This window comes from Bos indicus, chromosome 25 (genome assembly GCF_029378745.1).
Source record: "Bos indicus isolate NIAB-ARS_2022 breed Sahiwal x Tharparkar chromosome 25, NIAB-ARS_B.indTharparkar_mat_pri_1.0, whole genome shotgun sequence".
Lineage (NCBI taxonomy): Eukaryota > Metazoa > Chordata > Mammalia > Artiodactyla > Bovidae > Bos > Bos indicus.
Window position 1 is genome coordinate 25,920,963 of NC_091784.1, and position 19,353 is coordinate 25,940,315.

The window sequence follows — 19,353 nt, forward strand, 5'->3', positions numbered from 1 at the left end:
AGCACTAAAGGACGTCACCAAAGACAAAACAGCGTTGATTGTGCAGAGGCTGAAAGAATATCCTGGAATAAAGTCTGGAACCAGGAGGCCACTCCATTTAGGAAATGTACTCTAGGAAGGCAGGGCACATGTTGGCTTCTCCCACGTTGGAAGAATCTGGTGCTCTAGTGCCTCCTTCTTGCAAAACAGCTGGAGGGCAGGAGTGGGTGCCATCCTGTTGACAGCTTTGCAGTGGCACATTCTTCCTTCCTTCCACTGGAGACTAACCACTACAAGTATTTCCTTGCACGGGCTGAGCACCCAGTTTATGACTGCCAATGTTAAGACTGGAAAGATAACAGGTAAAAACAGGGCTTGTCACCTGGCAACGAGGGGACAAGTATGTGCGGTGACAAACCACTGATATCTACAACAAATAAAGCCTCGGTTCCTGCAGCTTTGGCCAACTAGGTGAAGAGGACAGAGCCACACCAGCTGACAGGTGGCGGTCCTGCTGGCAGGGGAGGCCATCCTGGGAACACAGAAACACCCCAGGAAAGCATGAGAGATGGAGGCCCCGTGTGTTGAGAGCCGGTTTCCTTTTTGTTTAACTGTCCAGGCTTCAGCTCCTCCTTGGTCACTCCCCCCTGGACAGTTGAGGGTGACTCACTGAAGCTTTCAGGTCTCAGCCACCTCAACCATCCCATTGGCCTCACCTTTGTTCATTCATTCATTCACTCTCCAAGCCATCTGTGGGTGCTGGGGACACAAGACTATTGTTTGCAGCTGTATGCCTGTACCTAGCATAGTGCCTGGCACATAGTAGGTGCTCAATAAATATTTGCTTCAAGGAGGAAATGAACAAGACAGAGTCAAAGTCTTCCAAGAGCTCACTGTCTAATAGAGGAAGCAAAACACAAAATCACAAGGTGCCCAAAATGCCTATACAAGGTCACTGGGTAAGTGCCCATAGGCATACAGAAGAGGAACCCCATCTGGGAACTCAAGACTTCTCCTCTGAGGAGGTGTCAGGCTTTCAAAAGAGAGGGTGGTTTCTGAAGAATGAGGAATGGAGGAAGAGCACAGCCAGGAACAGTGATGGAGAAGGGAAAGCTCATATTATTAACCACTTACTACGGGCTGGAAATTTTATACTTACTGAAGAATTGATGCTTTTGAACTGTGGTGTTGGAGAAGACTCTTGAGAGTCCCTTGAACTGCAAGGAGATCCAACCAGTCAATTCTAAAGGAAATCAGTCCTGAATATTCATTGGAAGGACTGACGTTGAAGCTGAAACTCCAATACTTTGGCCACCTGATGCGAAGAGCTGACTCATAGGAAAAGACCCTGATGCTGGGAAAGATTGAGGGCAGGAGGAGAAGGGGACAACAGAGGATGAGATGGTTGGATGGCATCACTAACTCAATGGACATGAGTTTGGGTAGGCTCTAGGAGTTGGTGATGGACAGGGAGGCCTGGCATGCTGCAGTCCATGGGATCGCAAAGAGTCGGACATGACTGAGCAACTGAACTGAACTGAACTTACCGTCTTGGGAAAGATTAGAATCTATCCATGATGACATAGGAGGGCTCTGCCTCTTGGCACTCCTAGAGTCCTTCCGTCTCTTGCTCTCCTGTCTGCTGGGTCTCAGCTCACACTGGATGATTGCAGCACCCCAGCTGCTAACCAGCTGTGTCTCCTTCGGGTTCACCTTCCATGCAACTGCCAGAGGGATTGTTCTAAAACCCAGAGTTGAAACTCTCTTGCCTTGGTTTGAAAACCTTTTTTTAAATACTTATTTTATTTTTTGGCTGTGTTTCGATAGCTGCAGTGCACAGGTTTCTATAGTTGCAGTGCACAGGTTTAGTTGTCCTGTAGATCGAACCCGTGTCCCCTGCACTGGAAGACGGATTCTTAACTACTGGACCACCAGGGAAGTCCCAATTTGGAATCTTTTTTTAACTGAGGATAATTGCTTTACAGGATTTTGTTGTTTTCTGCCAAATATCCAATTTGGAATCTTTTGATGCTGCACATCACTCGAGGCTGGTAATCCAGACCTTTTGTAATACGGCCCTAAGCTGGATTGCCTGCCCCAGCCAGGCACTCCCTGAGATATACATGTACATCCCCACCCCTTGCTCGTGCTGCTTTTTCAGCCCAGAGGCCCATCTTCTTTCTAGGCTCCTTTAGAATGCTTCCACAGAAGCTCCCTCCTTTTCAGAGATGCCTTCAGGACCCATTTCAGAGGCCTTCTTCCTTGGAAGTCCCCACGCTTTCTGTTTGCATAGTTTTATCCCTGATCGCAATCTAGTTGTATTCAATCTGACTACTATCTCTTGAGTCCTCATTGCTACGAACTACAGGTCAACATCAGGGGAAGAGAAAGAAGACAAGTGAGGCTGGGTCTTTGCCCTTGGGAAGCCCACTGTATGATGGGAGGGTCTCCTGAGAGCCCCGTGGTCAAATTATCTTTTAAAGATTGGAAACCTGTTTCCTTTCGCCCAGTGGTTCTAAACCAGGGGCCACCCCCAACTCCCACTCCATGGGGCATTTGGCAAAGTCTGGAGACATATTAGTTGCTACAGTGGGCAGATGCATCTGGAATCTAGTGGGTAGAGGTCAAGGATGCAGCTGAACATCTCACAATGCATGGGACACACTCTCATGACAAAGAATTACTCAGATCAAAATGTCAGTAGTACCAAAGTTGAGAAACTCTGGTTTAACCTTTAAGCAATGGAGAGCCACAGGGAGAAGTTCACCCAAAAGAGAGAGATTTAACTCTGTGAACTCTGACAGCTGAGTCCATGGTGACTTAGAGGAAGGCAGCCTTTGGAGACAGTATAATTCAGGACTTTTTTCCCTTTCTCCCAGGAAATCAGTGAAGTAAGCACGCCTTCAGCCAGAAACACTAAGCTCTGTAGACATCGCTCTCAGATGGCGAAATGGCACACATTGCAACAAGCATGGTGTTGCTGTGTCAGTTAGGTTCCTGAGAAGAGTTTCTTTCTCCTGAGGAAGCATGCTCACTCAGCACTCATCAGCTATGCTATCTTAAGCAAGTTTCATACCCTTTCTGTGCCTTTTTCTCCTCTGTAAATGGACCCAACAATAGTACCTAGTTCCTTGAGTTTTTGTGAGGACTAATTAGTATATGACAAGAGCCTACAGCAGAGCCTGGTACACAGCGCCACATTGCTACATAAATGTTAGCTCTTAACATCATCCTCTCATCACCACCACCATCACCACCTCCATCCTTATCATCATCATCATCCTCCTCAGCTTCATCATCCCCACCATTAAAATCACCGCCATCATCACAAACGGCATCATCCCAGCCACCACCACCACGATCATCCCCATCAGCACCATCATTGCCGTCACCATCGTCATTATCACCATCATCGCTTTCTTTTGGAAGAAACCTTGTTTCCTGGCCCCCACCTTATCTGTGGTTTGATTGGATGTCAGTCAGCCCCACGGTGGTAGCAAAAGGGATCCACCCTCAGCCCCACTGATCTCTCAGACCCGTAGTCTCTCTTGCAGAGCTTGGTTCAAGGTTGTTATCAATTCCTCATGTCCTCAGTCCCCCAAAACCAGGTGAGCCAGGCCAGTTTAGAGACCCCAGTCAGCTCCAGTTCTTACAATAAACTCCCTGGATCTGTTCTGTTAAACTTCAAAATGACAAAAAGCCAAGTCACAGAAGCATAAACAGTCAAAAATTTCTCCTGTGGAGCAATGGTGTCTGGAAGTTAACCACAGCTGGTGTGATTCAGCTGTCCAAAGATGTCAGGGCCCCCACGTTGGGGAAATTCTTCTCTCCTTACCAGAATTTCAGATACCGGTGATTGCTGGAGTTGCTTCTGTAATTTGCAGGCCCCAGAACATCCACACTGCGCTTGTCTTAGCCTTCTCTCATGGCAGCAAGATGGTCTGTGTTCACAGCAGTGAGACCCCTTCTGTCGTGTGATGCTAACGGTTGTCCCAGAAGCACTTCCCCCATAATACACGGACGTCCTCGTACATTTTGTTGGCAGAGCTGGATCATCCAGCAACCCCCTCGGGCAAGGGAGGCTGGGAAAGTTGGAATGGGATTGTCATGATTGGCTGAAACAAATCATGCTCCATTACCTCAGGAAGGGCACATGGCTGCCCTGATGAAGTCTGGGTTCTGTTGGCAAGAAAAAAAAAGGAAGGTAGGTACTGTGGGTCAGCAGCAGGTCAATACAATGGCTGCAAAACAAACTATCCCCAAACTTAGTGCATTTCTTTTGCTCCTGAATCTGTAACCTGGTTGGGCTCGGTGGAGATAGTTGGTCTCTGTGCTATTTGGCGTCAGGCTGAAACTGTCACAGCATTCATTTGGCTCGTGGCTTTGCGATCTGGTCAGGGCTCAGTGGACTCCGCTCGGCTCTGTTTCCCTTGGTGTCAGAAGTGGGAGCTGAAAACATCGGAAGTCTCCCTCGCTCACATATGGGCCTGGGCTGACAAGTTCCCAACAGCTGGGGCTCCTCAGGCCTTTCTATCTCTTTCCATGTGCTCTCTCTAGGATGAGTGGTGGCTTCAGCGTAGCTGGACTTCTCACACATGTCAGCTCAAGGATCCCAAGGTATGGGCTGAGACAGAGAGACAGAAAGGAAGGGAGAGAAAGAGAGAAGAAGGGAGGGATGGAGGGAGGGAAAGAAACAAAGAAAAATCAAGTAAGGAAGAAAGAAAGAGAAAGGAAGAAAGAAAAAGATTCTATACAGACCTTCTACCCATCACAAAAAGTAACCCAAATGGATCAGAAACCTAAATGTATAATACAAAACTATAAAACTTCTAGATGACATAGGAGGAAATCTAGGATCTAGATTTGGCCATGAGTTTTTGGATACAACACCAATAGCATGATGCCCAAAAGAGAAAACTCAATAACTTGGATCTCATTAAGAGACAAAACTTCCACTTTACAAAAAAAAAAAAAAAAAAAATTGTTAAGAGAATCAAAAGCCACAGGCTTGGAGAAAAATCTTTGCAAAGCACATGTCCAATTAAGGACTTGTATCCAAAATATACGAAGAATTTTTTTAAACTCAACTCTAAGAAAAGAAACAACCCAATTGAAAAATGGGCAAAAGTTCTTCACAGATGAAAAAGAAGATACACAGATGGCAAATAAGCGTATGAAAATATGTTCAACATAATGTATCTTGATGGAACTTGCAAAGTAAAATGAGATAGCATTACACATCTACTAGACTGGCTGAGATCCAAAAAACCAACAGCACAAGATGTTCCAGAGCAACGGGAACTTGCATGTGTTACTGATGGAAATGCAAACTGGCTGAGCCACTTTGGAAGAGAGTTTGGCAGTTTCTTACAAAAATAAATATTCTTACCATATGATCTTAACAATCACACTCCATAGTTACCCAAAGGAGTTGAAAACATGTCCACACAAAGACCTGCACATAAGTGTTTGTAGCAGCTTTATTCATACTTGTCAAAAACTGAAAGCAATCAAGGAGTCTTTCCGTAGATGAATAGCTAAATAAACAGTATACACCCAGACAATGGAATATCACTATTCAGTGCTAAAAAGAAATGAGGTATCAAGCCAAGAAAAGACCTGGGGGAGCCTTAAATTCGTATTACTAAAGGAAAGAAGAAGGCAGTGGCAACCCACTCCAGTAATCTTGCCTAAAGAATCCCTTGGACAGAAGAGCCTGGTGGGCTGCTGTCCATGGGGTCGCACAGAGTGGGACATGACTGAAGTGACTCAGCATGCCTGCATGCATTGGAGCAGGAAATGGAAACCCATTCCAGTAATCTTGCCTGGAGAATCCCAGGGACAGTGGAGCCTGATGGGCTGCCGTCTATGGGGTCACACAGAGTTGGACACGACTGAAGCGACTTAGCAGCAGCACCAAAGGAAAGAAGCCAGTCTTAAAGAGGCTATATACTGTCAGATTACAACTATTTCTGAAAAAAGCAAAACTATAGGGACAGTAAAAAGATCAATGGCTTCCAAGGTTCAGGAGGAAGAAGAGGATGAGGCAAAGCCTAAGAGATTTTCAGGACGGTGAAACTCTTCTCTATGTTGCTATATGAGTGGAGGGGCTTCCCTGGTGGCTCAGAGGGTAAAGAATCTGCCTTCAATGCAGGAGACCCAGGTGCAATCCCTGGGTTGGGAAGATTCCCTGGAGAAGGAAATGGCTACCCACTCTAGTATTCTTGCCTGGAGAATTCCATGGACAGAGGAGCCTGGGGGGCTACAGTCCATGGGGTTGCAAAGAGTCGGACATGATTAAGCAACTAACACTTTCACTTTCACATGAGTGGATAGAGGGCTTCCCAGGTGGTGCTAGTGGTAAAGAACCCACTTGCTAATGCAGGAGGTGTAAGAGACGCAGGTTCAATTCCTGGTTAGCGAAAATCCCCTGGAGGAGGAAATGGCAACCCATTCCAGTATTCTTGCCTGGAGAATCCCATGGACAGAGGAGCTTAGTGGGCTAAGTCCAAGGGGTTGCAAAGAGTCAGACACGACTGAAATGACCTTACACATGCACACACAGACATGCATGAATGGATAGAAGTCATTATGCATTTGTCAAAACCCATTGAACTGCTCAGGAGCAATTGCTACTACTGGGCATATACCCTGACAAAACCATAATTAGATAAGACACATGTACCCCAATGTTCACTGCAGCACTATTTACAATATTTACAAACATTGTAAATATTTACAATTCACAACAGCCAACCCAGATGTCCATCGACAGAAAAAATTGTACATGTTGTGCATATACACAGTGGTATATTCAGTTCAGTTCAGTTCAGATCAGTCGCTCAGTCGTGTCTGACTCTTTGCGACCCCATGAATTGCAGCACGCCAGGCCTCCCTGTCCATCACCAACTCCCAGAGTTCATCCAAACTCATGTCCATCAAGTCAGTGATGCCATCCAGCCATCTCATCCTCTGTCGTCCCCTTCTCCTCCTGTCCCCAATCCCTCCTAGCATCAGAGTCTTTTCCAATGAGTCAACTCTTCGCATGAGGTGGCCAAAGTACTGGAGTTTCAGCTTTAGCATCAGTCCTTCCAAAGAAATCCCAGGACTGATCTCCTTTAGAATGGATGGTTGAATCTCCTTGCAGTCCAAGGGACTCTCAAGAGTCTTCTCCAACACTACTGTTCAAAAGCATCAATTCTTCAGCACTCAGCTTTCTTCACAGTCCAACTCTCACATCCATACATGACCACAGGAAAAACCATAGCCTTGACTAGACGGACCTTTGTTGGCAAAGTAATGTCTCTACTTTTGAATATACTATTTAGGTTGATCATAACTTTTCTTCCAAGGAGTAAGTGTCTTTTAATTTCATGGCTGCAGTCACCATCTGCAGTGATTTTGGAGCCCCAAAAAATAAAGTCTGACACTGTTTCCACTATTTCCCCATCTATTTCCCATGAAGTGATGGGACCAGATGCCATGATCTTTGTTTTCTGAATGTTGAGCTTTAAGCCAACTTTTTCACCCTCCTCTTTCACTTTCATCAAAGGCTTTTTAGTTCCTCTTCACTTTCTGCCATAAGTGTGATGTCATCTGCATATCTGAGGTTATTGATATTTCTCCCGGCAATCTTGATTCCAGCTTGTGCTTCCTCCAGCCCAGCGTTTCTCATGAAGTACTCTCCATATAAGTTAAATAATTACTCAGGCTTAAAAAAAGAATGAATTTGAGTCAGTTGAACTGAAATGGATGAACCTAGAGCCTGTTCCACAGGGTGAAGGAAGTCAGAAAGGGAAAAACTAGTATCATATATTAATGCATATATATGAAATCAAGAAAAATGGTACCGTTGAACCCATTTGCAGGGCAGGAATAGAGATGCAAACGTGGATAATAGACTTGTGGACACAGTGAGGGGAGGTGAAGGTGGGACAAATTGAGAGAGTAGCCTTGAAATATATACACTACCATGTGCAAAATAGATACGCAGTGGGAAGCTGCTGTGTAACGCAGGGAGCTCAGCCTGGTGCTCTGTGATGATGTAGAGGGGTGGGATGGGGGTGGAGGGAGGGAGGCTCAAGAAGGAGAGGATATATATATACTATAGCTGATTCATGCTGTTGTACAGTAGAAGCCAACACAACATTGTGAAGCAATTATCCTCCAATTGCAAATGTTTTTAAATGAAAGAAAAAAGGAAGCAAGTGTGAACCTTAATGTAAACAGCACACTTTAGTTAATAATAATGTAAAAATGCCAGGTCACTAATTGTTACCAACGTACTGCATTAAAGCAAGTTATGTTACTAATAGGGGAAGTTATGCACAGAGGAGAGGGTATATGGGAGCTCTCTATGTATTAATTTTTTGTTAAATCCACAGAAAAATTCTAAATAAATGTTAAATGTTTTTAAACCTGAAAGACAGGATTGAAAACAGGTAATATGATGCAGCGTGAGCTGAGCTGAGGACCGGAGTTTTTATTACTTTGGGGCCTCCAGGCCCCTGCCAAGGCCTGACACAGAGCAGCCACTAATAAAATTCAGGCAGCTCAGCAGGAACCCGAATAGTGCAACTGGATGCGAGATGGCAAACTTTACATTTATTATCTCTCTAGGGCTTCAGGACAGCGCCCTGTTTTCATTAGCTCTTTATATTGACATAATTTCGGACTTACAAAAAAGTGGCAAGTACGAAGAATTCCCATATTCCCTTCCTCTGTGCTGCGTGCTAAGTCACTTCAGTCGTGTCCGACTCTTTGCAACCCGATGGACACTACGTAGCCCACCAGGCTCCTCTGTCCATGGGATTCTCCTGGCAAGAATACTGGAGTGAGTTGCCATGCCCTCCTCCAGGAGATCTTCCCAACCCAGGGATTGAACTTGTGTCTCTTACATCTCCTGCATTAGCGGGTGAGTTCTTTACCACTAGTGTCATATGGGAAACCCATTCCCTTTCTCTAGATTTCCCAATATCTTCACATCCGATCACGTCTACCCCTGCCTTTCCTAGCTGTTCAATGCTATTTTTTAAATATTTATTTTTATTTCTATTTATTTATTTGACTGTCCCGGGTCTGAGATGCAGCATGCAAACTCTTAGTTGTGGCATATGGGATTTAGTTCCCAGTCCAGGGATCAAACCTCTGCCTGCCTGCATTGGAAGTGTCTAGTCTTAGCCACTGGACCATCAGGAAATTCCCTTCAGTGCTATTTTTACCCCGTTTCACAACCAAGCAAACAGGCAGAGGGAGCAGGCTCTAAATTAGCTTCTTTCTTATCTTCCTTCTGATAAGAACAACAATGTACATTTATTGAGCGCCTGATATGTGCCTGGCATTGCTCCAAGCACTTTTCATGTGTTTCAGACCATAGGAAGTGGGGCCTGTGGTCATCCCCACTTTGCAGACGTGGGAGCTGAGGTACCGTGCCCGATCCACTTTGCCTCGAGTCCCATAGTAAGCAGAGGGGTTAGTGCATAGACACAGTCCATCTGGTAGAAGCTAGGGAAGAGAGAAGATGGCTTAAAGATGCAGAAAACAGGGTGGGAGCCCGGTTTGGGAGGAGAGGAGGGCAGACAGCTCAGGCCGTACATTTCTAATGTGAGGCTTCTGCCATCTCTGGATAAATGCCAGTTGTTCAGTCATGTCCGACTCTTTGCAACCCCACGGGCTGTAGCCCACCAGGCTCCTCTGTCCATGGAATTCTCCAGGCAAGAATACTGAGTTGGGTTGCCATTCCCTTCTTCAATGGATCTTCCCGACCCAGGGATTGAACCTGGGATTCCCTCATTGCAGGCAGATGCACAGATTCTTTTACTGCCTGGGTCACCCACAAACTCAGAGACACCAAGACGGAGCAAAAGGTCAGGTTTACAAAGGGACCCCGGCACTGTCCAGCCTAAGTCTGCATACCTCCGACCTGACCTTCTTCCCCTCTCCCCTCCTGAGGGCTCTCCAGTCAACCTGACCTCCAAGCAATTCCTCCAATATGCTAAGTTGGTTCCTATCCCAAGACTTTTGCACTGGTTGTTCCCCCTTCTAAACTAGTCTAGCCCCTGTCCTCCTTAGGCTCGGAGCTCAAATCTTTCGTCCCTGGGGAGGAGACAGGTCTCTCTCTCTCTCTCTCTCTCTCTCTCTCTCTCTCTCTCTCTCTGTTTTACTCTCTTCTTGGTAGCTTTTGTTACCTGAAATATTTTATTCATTTACTGTTTTTCCCCTACCTTCTGGGCTCCATCACGACTTTTAAGATGTTGCTTTTAAGGGATTAGTGATCCATGGTGCCTGGGTTCGAACCCCACACCGGCTGCATGATTCTGAACAAGTTTCTCCACAAAGGCTCTGTGCCTCGGTTTTCCCATCTAAAAAACTGGGGGACAGCACTATAGCTCCCTCACAGGGTAGCTGGCAGTTAATATTAATATATGCAGCGCCTTAGAAAGGGGGCTGCCAGACGGTACTATTAATTGAAGAATTGTTTTACTATCTAGAATTTTCTGGAATCCTGCATATGGTAGGCGCTCCGAAAACATTTGTTGAAGGGAAGAACACACATCCGCATTCAGGAGAAGTTGGGCTTATCGGAAAAGGGAGCAGGCTTCAAGATGCCCAGCCCCCCAATCCTGCATGCACCTGCCCTCTTGCGGAAAGAGGCAGCTGGGGGCCTCAGCGGGAATGGCAGGGCCCGAGGCGACGGACGGGCTGATACCAAGTCCGGGAGCTGGGATTTTATTCTGAAAGCGAGGGGAAGCCCTGCGGAGTTCTCTTGGCTGGGGTGTTATCTCCCGTGGCCGCGGGGCCCAGGCGCTGGGGTCGCCTCCTGGAGAAATCGGAAGCCCTTCGGACTGCGGGGACTGAGGGGACAGGGACGCTGCCGGGACCTGCGGCGGCCCCACCGGGAGGGCGCCCAAGGGAGCGCGGGGTGCTGGGGGCGGGGCGGCGCAGGCCAATGGGCGGGCACGGGGCGGGGCGCAGGAAGCGGGGCGGGCTCGCCAGACGCCCAGGAAAACCCCGAGCGGCGCGGCCAGGGCAGGGACGGCCTCCCGGGGGGTCCCCTACTTCCCGCTCTGGGGCCGGCGCGGCGAATGGACCTGGAGCGCGCAGGTAGGACCCGGCGCCCGCGTACGGGTGAAAAGTGGGGGGAATCGGTCCGGGAGAGTCGTGGCGGCCGGGAGAGCGCTGGGCTGCCGGCGGCGGGGACCCCGGGATCACCCTATCCCCAGCGGGGATCGCCCACTTGCCGGCTTTTCTCGGCGAGCGGGGCTGCTGTGATTCCGTCCGTCCGGCTCGGCGCAGCTGAAGCAGGTCTGGGGAGGCTAGTCCTGGGTGCTTGGGAGCGTCTTGAGCGTGGCGGTGAGACGGATCTTGGGTCATCACCCTCCTCCCCCCCAACTCCCTTCCCGGTTCTTCTCTGGGTACTCACTCCCAGCCCGCGCACAGGAAGTTGGTGAGGATTCCGGGGAGAGAATGGGTGGGGAAAGTTCTGAAAACTCTGAAGTTGGAGACCGGATCAAAGAATCGAGTGAAACTAGGCCTTTCGACCTTTGCTCTCCTTATTTGAATACTAGATGGGCCCAATAATAGCGAACATTTGCTGGAACTTAGGTTGTATGGGTCTGTCCTGAGCATTGAAAGTATTCTGAGTTAAATCTCAAAATAGCCTTTCTGGTTGGTGCGCTGTGCGCTGTGCGCTGTGCGTATTGTGGCCATTTTGCAAATGAGGAATGCTGAGGCAGAGGCAGCTTTAATGACTCGCCCAAGCTGATGCCCACAAGGCAAGTGTGGAGCAGGATTCAGACCCAGTCATTCTGGCACCAGAGCCAGAGCAGTCCACAGAACAACAAAATTTGTCAAACTATTTTATGAACAAATTCTCCAGGGGATTCTATTAAGATGCACATTCCCAGGCTCTTTTTGGTGAGGTTCAGATTCAGTCAACCCCAGAATCTAGATGATTCTTCTCCTTCTTTTCCTTGAACAAAATCTGTATTTCTTATAATCAGGAGACGCTGGGGACCAGCAAACTTGATGCCTGCTGCTAAGATTCACAGATCACCCCCCAGGCCAGCACTTACCCTGTTGGAACCCTAGCATTTGCCTTCTGTGAGGTGTGACTCCTCCCCCGCAGCTCTTCCCCTGTGGGTGGCCTTTAAGGAACACCAGGTATTTGCTGGGACATCGGAGCCTTTACGAAAATCCTCCAGTTCAGTGGGGAAACTGAGGCTCGGGTTTATGTTAGTCTGGGTTTCCCCCACAGTCAGGGCATTGCAGAGTCCTGCAAAGGCCACTTGAACTAGCTAGACCCACCATGAGTACAGATGAGCCTGATGAGATGTGGAAGGGGGGATGACCTACCCCAGCCATTCATTCACTCGTTAGCATTCACTGGGCTCCCACTGGGCACTGCTTGAGTGCTGTTCAGGGCACTGGTGTGTGCCTTCAAGGAGCTCCCCCTGGGTGAAGGGGTTGTGGGGGCAGGGGAGAGCTATGAGAAAGAAAGGAAGCATAAGGTGAGGGTGATCAAGCTTCATGAGGCAATGGGATGGACTTCGTGGAGCAGGGACCTGTGAGCCAGCCTTGGGAGAGGAGTGGGGGAGCTTGGTAGAGGCACAATGAGAGGGAACAGCATGCTGAGCAATGGGAACAGCATAGATAAAGGCTAAGGGGTCGTGCAGGGATGGGGGGAAGGGGGGGAAAGCCAGTGATGGATGGAAAGGTGGGACGTGTCATGAAAGGCCTTGCATGCCATGAGAGGAGTGTAGGTCAACGTGTTTTACTTTTGCCCGAACCATAAAAATCACAATGCAGATTCGTGGACCCCCACCCTGGATTTCTAGAGTCAAATCTTGGGGGGAGGCTGTGGGAAGTTCTCAGGGAGGGAGAAGCACTAGCCTGTAGCCCTGATTACAACACACTCAGTTCCCAGCAGGTCTGGGATGACCTGAGCATTTCCAAATTCTGGGCAGTGACTCAGTGACTGATGCGTTTTGCTGTACAACTAAAGCCCAGGGTTGCAGAAAGCCCAGGCAGAGACAGGAATTGTCCCCGAAGGCATTTACAATGTCCTGGTGCTCAGATCCAGAAAAAAAAGCTGAGACGAAGTATCAGGGATGTGAGAAGAAAGACCCTTTCCTGGACCTCCTTTTCTCGAGCGTCCCCCACCCCCAATCCCTACCCCCAGATGGAGGAGAGAGTTCACAGGAGAGAGTTCGGGATCAAATGCCCACTGCCCTCGATGCCACCTGGGAGTGGAGGAGAGACGCAAGCCCCCTGGGTGCTTCATTTCCTCACATTTGTAAAACTGAGCTTCTGTGAGTTGTTAATGACATCATGTTTCATAAGCTCCCCAGCGCAATTTCCAACACACAGTATATCCACAGTCAGTCTTCATGTCTGTTGTACCTGTCGAGACGTATAGCTTGGAGGTTAAGAGCATGGACTCTGGAGCCAGGTCGCCCAGATTCAAATGCTGGCTCTGCTCATTCTTCTATTTATTTATTATTTATGGCTGAGCTGGGTCTTTGTTGCCGCGAGGGCTTTCTCTAGTTGCGAGAGCAGGGGCTACTCTTTGTTGCAGTGTGAGGGCTTCTCATCGTGGTGGCTTCTCTTACAGTGGAGCACAGGCTCTAGGTGCACGGACTTCAGTGGTTGTGGAGTGTGGGCTCAGTAATTGCGGCTACTAGCAACCCACTCCAGTGCTCTCGCCTGGAAAATCCCATGGACAGAGGCGCCTGGTAGGCTACAGTCCATGGGGTTGCACAGAGTTGGACAGGACCGAGCAACTTCACTTTCACTTTCAGGCTCTAGAGCACAGGCTCAATTGTTGTGGTCCACAGGCTTAGCTGCTCTGCGGCGTGTGAGATCTTCCCAGACCAGGGATCGAACGCATGTCTTCTGCATTGACAGGCAGATTCTTAACCACTGAACAGGGATGTCCATGTGTTACTTCTTATGGAGCCACTGTCTCAGGACCTTAGTTTCCCCATTTGTGAAATTATTATGACTACTTTATACCTTTTGTCGTGATGAACTGAATTCATAAGCATCAGGCATACAGAACAGTGCCTGGTGTGCAGTAAGCACTGTGTATTTATTAAGCAAATAAATGAATCCCATTGGATGGCGTTGAGTCTACCCACCCATTTTACAGGTAAGAAAACCAAGACTCAGAGATGTGCACAGTAGCCTTGCCTAAGGTTGTATATCTAGGAGTGATAGATGGAGGGATTCGAACCTGCTTTCCTTTCCCATCATGCCAGTCTGCTGGGGTGGCTGAAAGGAGCATTCCTTAGGGCCAGAAACACGCCCAGAGTTGTTTGACCAGATTTCCTTTGGCTCGGCTAGAAGAGAGGATGATGGCTTGCCTAGACATTGTCCAAACTTGCCCTGTTAAGAGTGTGGATGGGAGGACCCCAGTGGAGGCGCGGGGTCCTGGAGAGACCAGGGGACCCTGCGTCTGATGGGCCGTATTCCCGGTTGCCTTGCTTCTCTGAGGCTGAGGCAGAGAGAAGGGCACAGGTTTTAAGTCAGGGGCCCCAGATTCAATTGTGAACTTGCTCTTCCTGTCTGTGGGATCTGGAGGAAGTTGCTTAACCTCTCAGCCTCAGTTTTCTTGTCAGTAAAATGGGTATTTGGAGGGGGGAGGGGTGGCATTTGTGAGATGATTTTTTGGAGAGACCTTGCCCACGGCTTGGTGATTGCTGTTTCTCTCCCCAGTGAGGACAGAGTCACTTCTTCACATCCAGCTCCCGACTTCCTCATTCATTTCTTCTTCAGATATTTATTGAACACCTGTGTGCCAGGCGGGGCTTCCCAGGTGTTCTTGCCTGGAGCATCCCCTGGACAGAGGAGCCTGGTGGGCTACCCAGTCCATAGGGTCACAAAGCGTCGGACACGACTAAAGCAACGTAGTCATACACACACACATGCCAGGCAAGGTGCCAGAGGACTGGCACAGAGTCCTCGTCCTCCAGGAATTTGACCTCGAGTTGTGAAAACAAGCAGTACACAAACACGCGCACAGAGCTACACTCCTTATCTAGCATTCGAAATCCACAAGCTCTGAAAACCGGAAGTGTTCTCGTCACTCAGTTGGAAGCAAGACCTGACGTGAAGTAAACACGAGGCTGTTTGGAGTCCTCATTTCTTCCCCGTGGTGTGAAGGCTCATGTGTCTTGCTGCAGAGACACACATGTGGTTGGTCACAGGGTGCTCCTCGGGCCCTGTGGGGGGCAGGGATCGTCATGACGGGTGGTATGCTTTATACAAGATGACCTTTCTCTAATCTGAGTAATTCTGAGTTTGGAAACACTCCTGCGGGAGGACCTGTCTTCTGCAGTGTCGTGTCATGTCCCCTAGCGACAGCGCTCAGAAGAAAGTAGAGCAGGATGCGGGCGGAGTTGGGGGAGCCTCTCTGAGAAGGAACATTTAGAAGGGCAAGGGGCCCTAGAGGAGCAGGCCAGATGGAGGAAACCACAGAGGATGCTAGAAAAGGTCTTGTCCAGCCCACCGGCCCCACTTCCGGGCCTGCTGCTTGCCCCCACTCTGGGTGCACTGTTCTACGTGCGCACATCTGTGCCTTTCCAAGAAGTGGTGATGCCTCTGAGGTTTCGGGTTTGCCTCCAACTGACTCATTCTCATTCTTGGGGCCCCCTCAGGCCTCCTCACCTCCTCGCTGGCACTTAAATCGAGGTCTTCACCGAAGCAGGCGTGGGAGCTCTGACTCACTGGGCAAGCTCACCCTCTGAGCTGGTGTCTGAGTCCCCCTCCTTCTCCCTCCAGGAGAGAGGGAGGAGACAGATCCTGGTGAAGGGAGGAGAAGCCTGGCCCTCCGGGGTTTGGTGGAACAGATTTCCTGAAAAGGAGGAGGTGTTCTGAGCAACAGGACTGCAAAGGCACCAACAGCCTCCAGCCTGCAGATCCCGTTTGCAAAGCTAAAAGTGACAGGCACGCACGCTGTCTCGAGTGCCTGCGTGGGGCTCGCTGCTTGCAGTCAACTCAGCAAGTGTGTGGAGGCTGTGGACACAGCAGCAACTGACACAGAAGCAAGGGTCCTCGTGGGGCTGGCTGTCTAGTGGAGGAGGTGACTTTTGAGCTAAGACCCAAAATAGAATGACAGGCAGATATCTGGGGAAAGAGCGATCCCGGCCGAAGGCTGAGGTGTGTCTGACTCAGCACAGGGAAGCTGATGTGGTTGGACGGAATTGAAACAAGGCGAAGAGGGGAGGGGAGAGAGGTCAGGAAAGCCAGCGGGAGCCAGACATCTACCTGCATTGCCTCATTCATCTTGTGCCGAAACCGTACGAGGTGGGAACTGCTGTTATCCAGATTTTACAGATATATATAAAAAAAGACAGGGCAGCGGACTTAGTAACTTGTCTGGGGGTCACACAGCTGTGAACCCGACAACTCCAGCGTCCTCAGCTTTTCCCACTGTGTTTAAGCACATCATGGAAACTATTCAAGTGCTAAAGGCCCACCCATCACCATCCACTGTTAGTACTCACCTGCCATGGATCTGCTCAGCAACCTTTGTGCACGTGGTCAGGCCAGGCTCGAGATCGCAGGTGATCCGATCATTGTGCAGATCATTTTACAGAGTATTTTGCCAGCGAGCATCCTCTCCAACATGTCAGACAGGAAGGGCACTTTAAAGCAGAGGGGGCACGGTGGGGGTGCAGGCAGTGGGGGGACGGACTCCCCTATCAGGCGTTGTGGTACACGGAGGCAGGTAGACGCATGGGTGTCTCCCCATTTCCCTGGGGAGGAAACTGAGGCTCAGGGAAGAGTCTTAACCTGGAGACGCAACTCGGAAGGGGCAGAAGCTGCTTTCAAATCTGGGGCTGGGAAAGTATGCAAACTTTAACCACTATTCTGAGCCGTCCAGCCCACGGAGCAGAGTTTAAAAGAACTAGGTTTCTTGGTTAGAAATAAGGGAGTGTAATCACCAAGGACTATTTTGGAGAACTGTGAAAGGCCTGAGGGTTTCCAGAAACAGCCAGAAAAGTGTTTTGTCTTTTTAAAAGAGGAAATGGAACTTCTCCGGAGAGGGAGAGGAGGGATGCCAGTCCTCTGCGGGGGCAGCCCTCCAAGCCCACAGACCGACCCTTGCCCCTGGCCTCCCAACAGTCTTGCTTCTGGGGAGTAGGCCTTCTAGAAGCCAGATTCCTGCTGTTGGACAGCTCTAACTAGGAGATGTTTCCTGGGAGTTAGCCAGTTCAGCTTTCCAGGAGCTTTCACTTTCTAGCTTTGCCCTCCAATCCAGCCCAATGGTTCTCTATTCCTTTCAAAACAATATTTATGTATTTATCTATTTGGCTGCACCAGGTCTTAATTGTGGCATGTGGCATCTAGTTCCCTGATAGGGGATTGAACCTGGGCCCCCTGCATTGGGAGCATGGAGTCTTAGCCACTGGACGTCCAGGGAAGTCCCCTTAATGGTTCTCTCATTCAGACAACACAGCCATAATTCATTGTCATTCTTCCTGTTCAGTCTGGCTTTGTACGTGATCCAGTTGTCGGAGCCCCACATACAAACCATTGCCTCTCCCAAAGCCTTCCCCAGTCAGAAAGGAGGGAGACTATCACCTGCTTGGTCTGGAACCCATACCTCTGTTGATATCACCTGCCGTCCTTCTTTGTAGTGGCCACATTCCCCTTGGGGCTGGTATTGGATTTGTCAGCTAAATCCTCCAGAATTCCCTTCTACTGTTTTGTCACTGAGTGGTGACCGACTCTTTTGTGACCCTATGGACTGTATAGCCCACCAGGCTCCTCTGTCCATCAGATTTCTCAGACAAGGATACTGGAGTGGATTGCCATTTCCTTCTCCAGGGGATCTTCCCAACCCAGGGATCGAACCTGGGTCTCCTGCATCATAGGCAGATTCTTTACCTCTGAGCCACCCAGGAAGCCCCTCTTCTACATGAGCTGCTGTCAATAAGGGTTTCTTCCATTCTGAGACTCCTTGTTTGTGGCTAACAATTGTTCTCAGTCTTTCTTGTTCCCTAATAAATCTACCTCAGGCTATAATTTTTTCTAAGTACTGCCATGACTTTATTCCACAGTTCTTGTAACACAAAGTCATTCACTACTAAAATAGTTGGTCATTTCTTCTTTGATTAAAATTGTTATATACTTTATGGTTTTTTAAGGTGGATGGAATTTTTAAGTTATATTTTGATTATTGATTTCTATGGATAGTGGTCAATATTTGTAGCTTCTATGATCTCAGTGATGGAGAATTTGTTGAGATCTTCTTTGTAGGATTTTCTGATCAGTCTTTCTGTCTGTTCCTCTTGTCGTTGAAAAGATGTGTATTTCTGGCTGGGTGTAAAGTTATAAAATATGTCTATCTAGGTCATGTTTATTAATTATATCATTTGTATTTTTCATGTTTTTTATGTAGTTTTCTCTACCTGCTTCATCTCCCACTATAATGGAAGCTCTGTTCATTTTTCCTTGACCTGCTCTCAGTTTCTTCTGTCATTTAAAAGATATTTATTTATTTAGCTATATCAAGTTTTAGCTCTTTCATCACAGCACAAGCACACAGGCTCTCTAGTTGTGGCACGCAGGCTCAGTGATTGAGGCACACAGGCTTAGTTGCTCCAAGACACATGGGATCTTAGTTCCCTGACTGGAATTCAGGCCACATCCCCTGCACTGCAAGGTGGATTCTTAACCACTGGACCACCAGGGAAGCCCTTAGGTTTTGCTTCGTTTTTGGAAGCTATGTTTTCTGGTGCATGTAAATAGAATGTATGACTAGAAGAGGGTTCATGACTTTTACACCTTCTTGGTGAGTTGCTCCTTTTATCAATATAAAACAGCTACCTTTCTCTCTTTTAATAATACTTTGATGCCTTGAATTCCATTTTATTCAGTATTAATAGGACTCAATGGTAAAGAATCCACCTGCCGATGCAGGAGACACGGGTTTGATCTTTGGGTTGGGATCCTTCCTGGAGAAGGAAATGGAGAAGGAAACCTACTCCAGTATTCTTGCCTGGGAAATCCCATGGACACAGGAACCTGGCGCGTTACAGTCTGTGGGTCGCAAAAGAGTCAGACATGACTTGGCAACTAAACAACAACAGACAACAGCAACAACAATAATATTTCTATACCTGTTATCTTTATTTGCATTTTCCTTGACTAATTTTCCAATTATTTTCTTTTCTTCCCTTCTGAAGTTGTAGGACTTTTCTTTGACGCTGCTCTGGTACCCAGATGAGTTTTTTTTTTTTTTTTTTTTTAAAAAGCAAAACAAAACTTGCATCTTCATCTCAGCTCTGCAACTCACTTGCTCAGTAATCTTGGGCAAGTCATTTGCCCTCTTTGGGCTTCAATTTCCTAAACCATAAAATGGGGATA

General features: G+C 48.2%; 1 protein-coding gene and 1 non-coding gene across 8 annotated transcripts in view; one reads left to right on the forward strand and one right to left on the reverse strand.

Annotated features, from left to right (window-relative positions):
- The first annotated feature begins 10,948 nt into the window (after positions 1-10,948).
- Positions 10,949-19,353, forward strand: part of IL4R (interleukin 4 receptor) — a 50,049-nt gene continuing 41,644 nt past the window's right edge. For 3 of the 7 annotated variants that reach the window (XM_070779841.1, XM_019987814.2, XM_019987813.2), the window contains exon 1: positions 10,971-11,082. The gene's annotated coding sequence lies outside the window, so the exon portion shown is untranslated. Of the gene's footprint in view, positions 11,083-19,353 lie in introns of all 7 variants that reach the window. The other 4 variants (XM_019987811.2, XM_070779844.1, XM_070779843.1 and 1 more) reach the window with 3 other exon arrangements.
- TRNAH-AUG (transfer RNA histidin (anticodon AUG)) lies at positions 17,818-17,888 on the reverse strand. The gene has a single exon. It is a non-coding gene; the product is annotated as a tRNA-His (tRNA).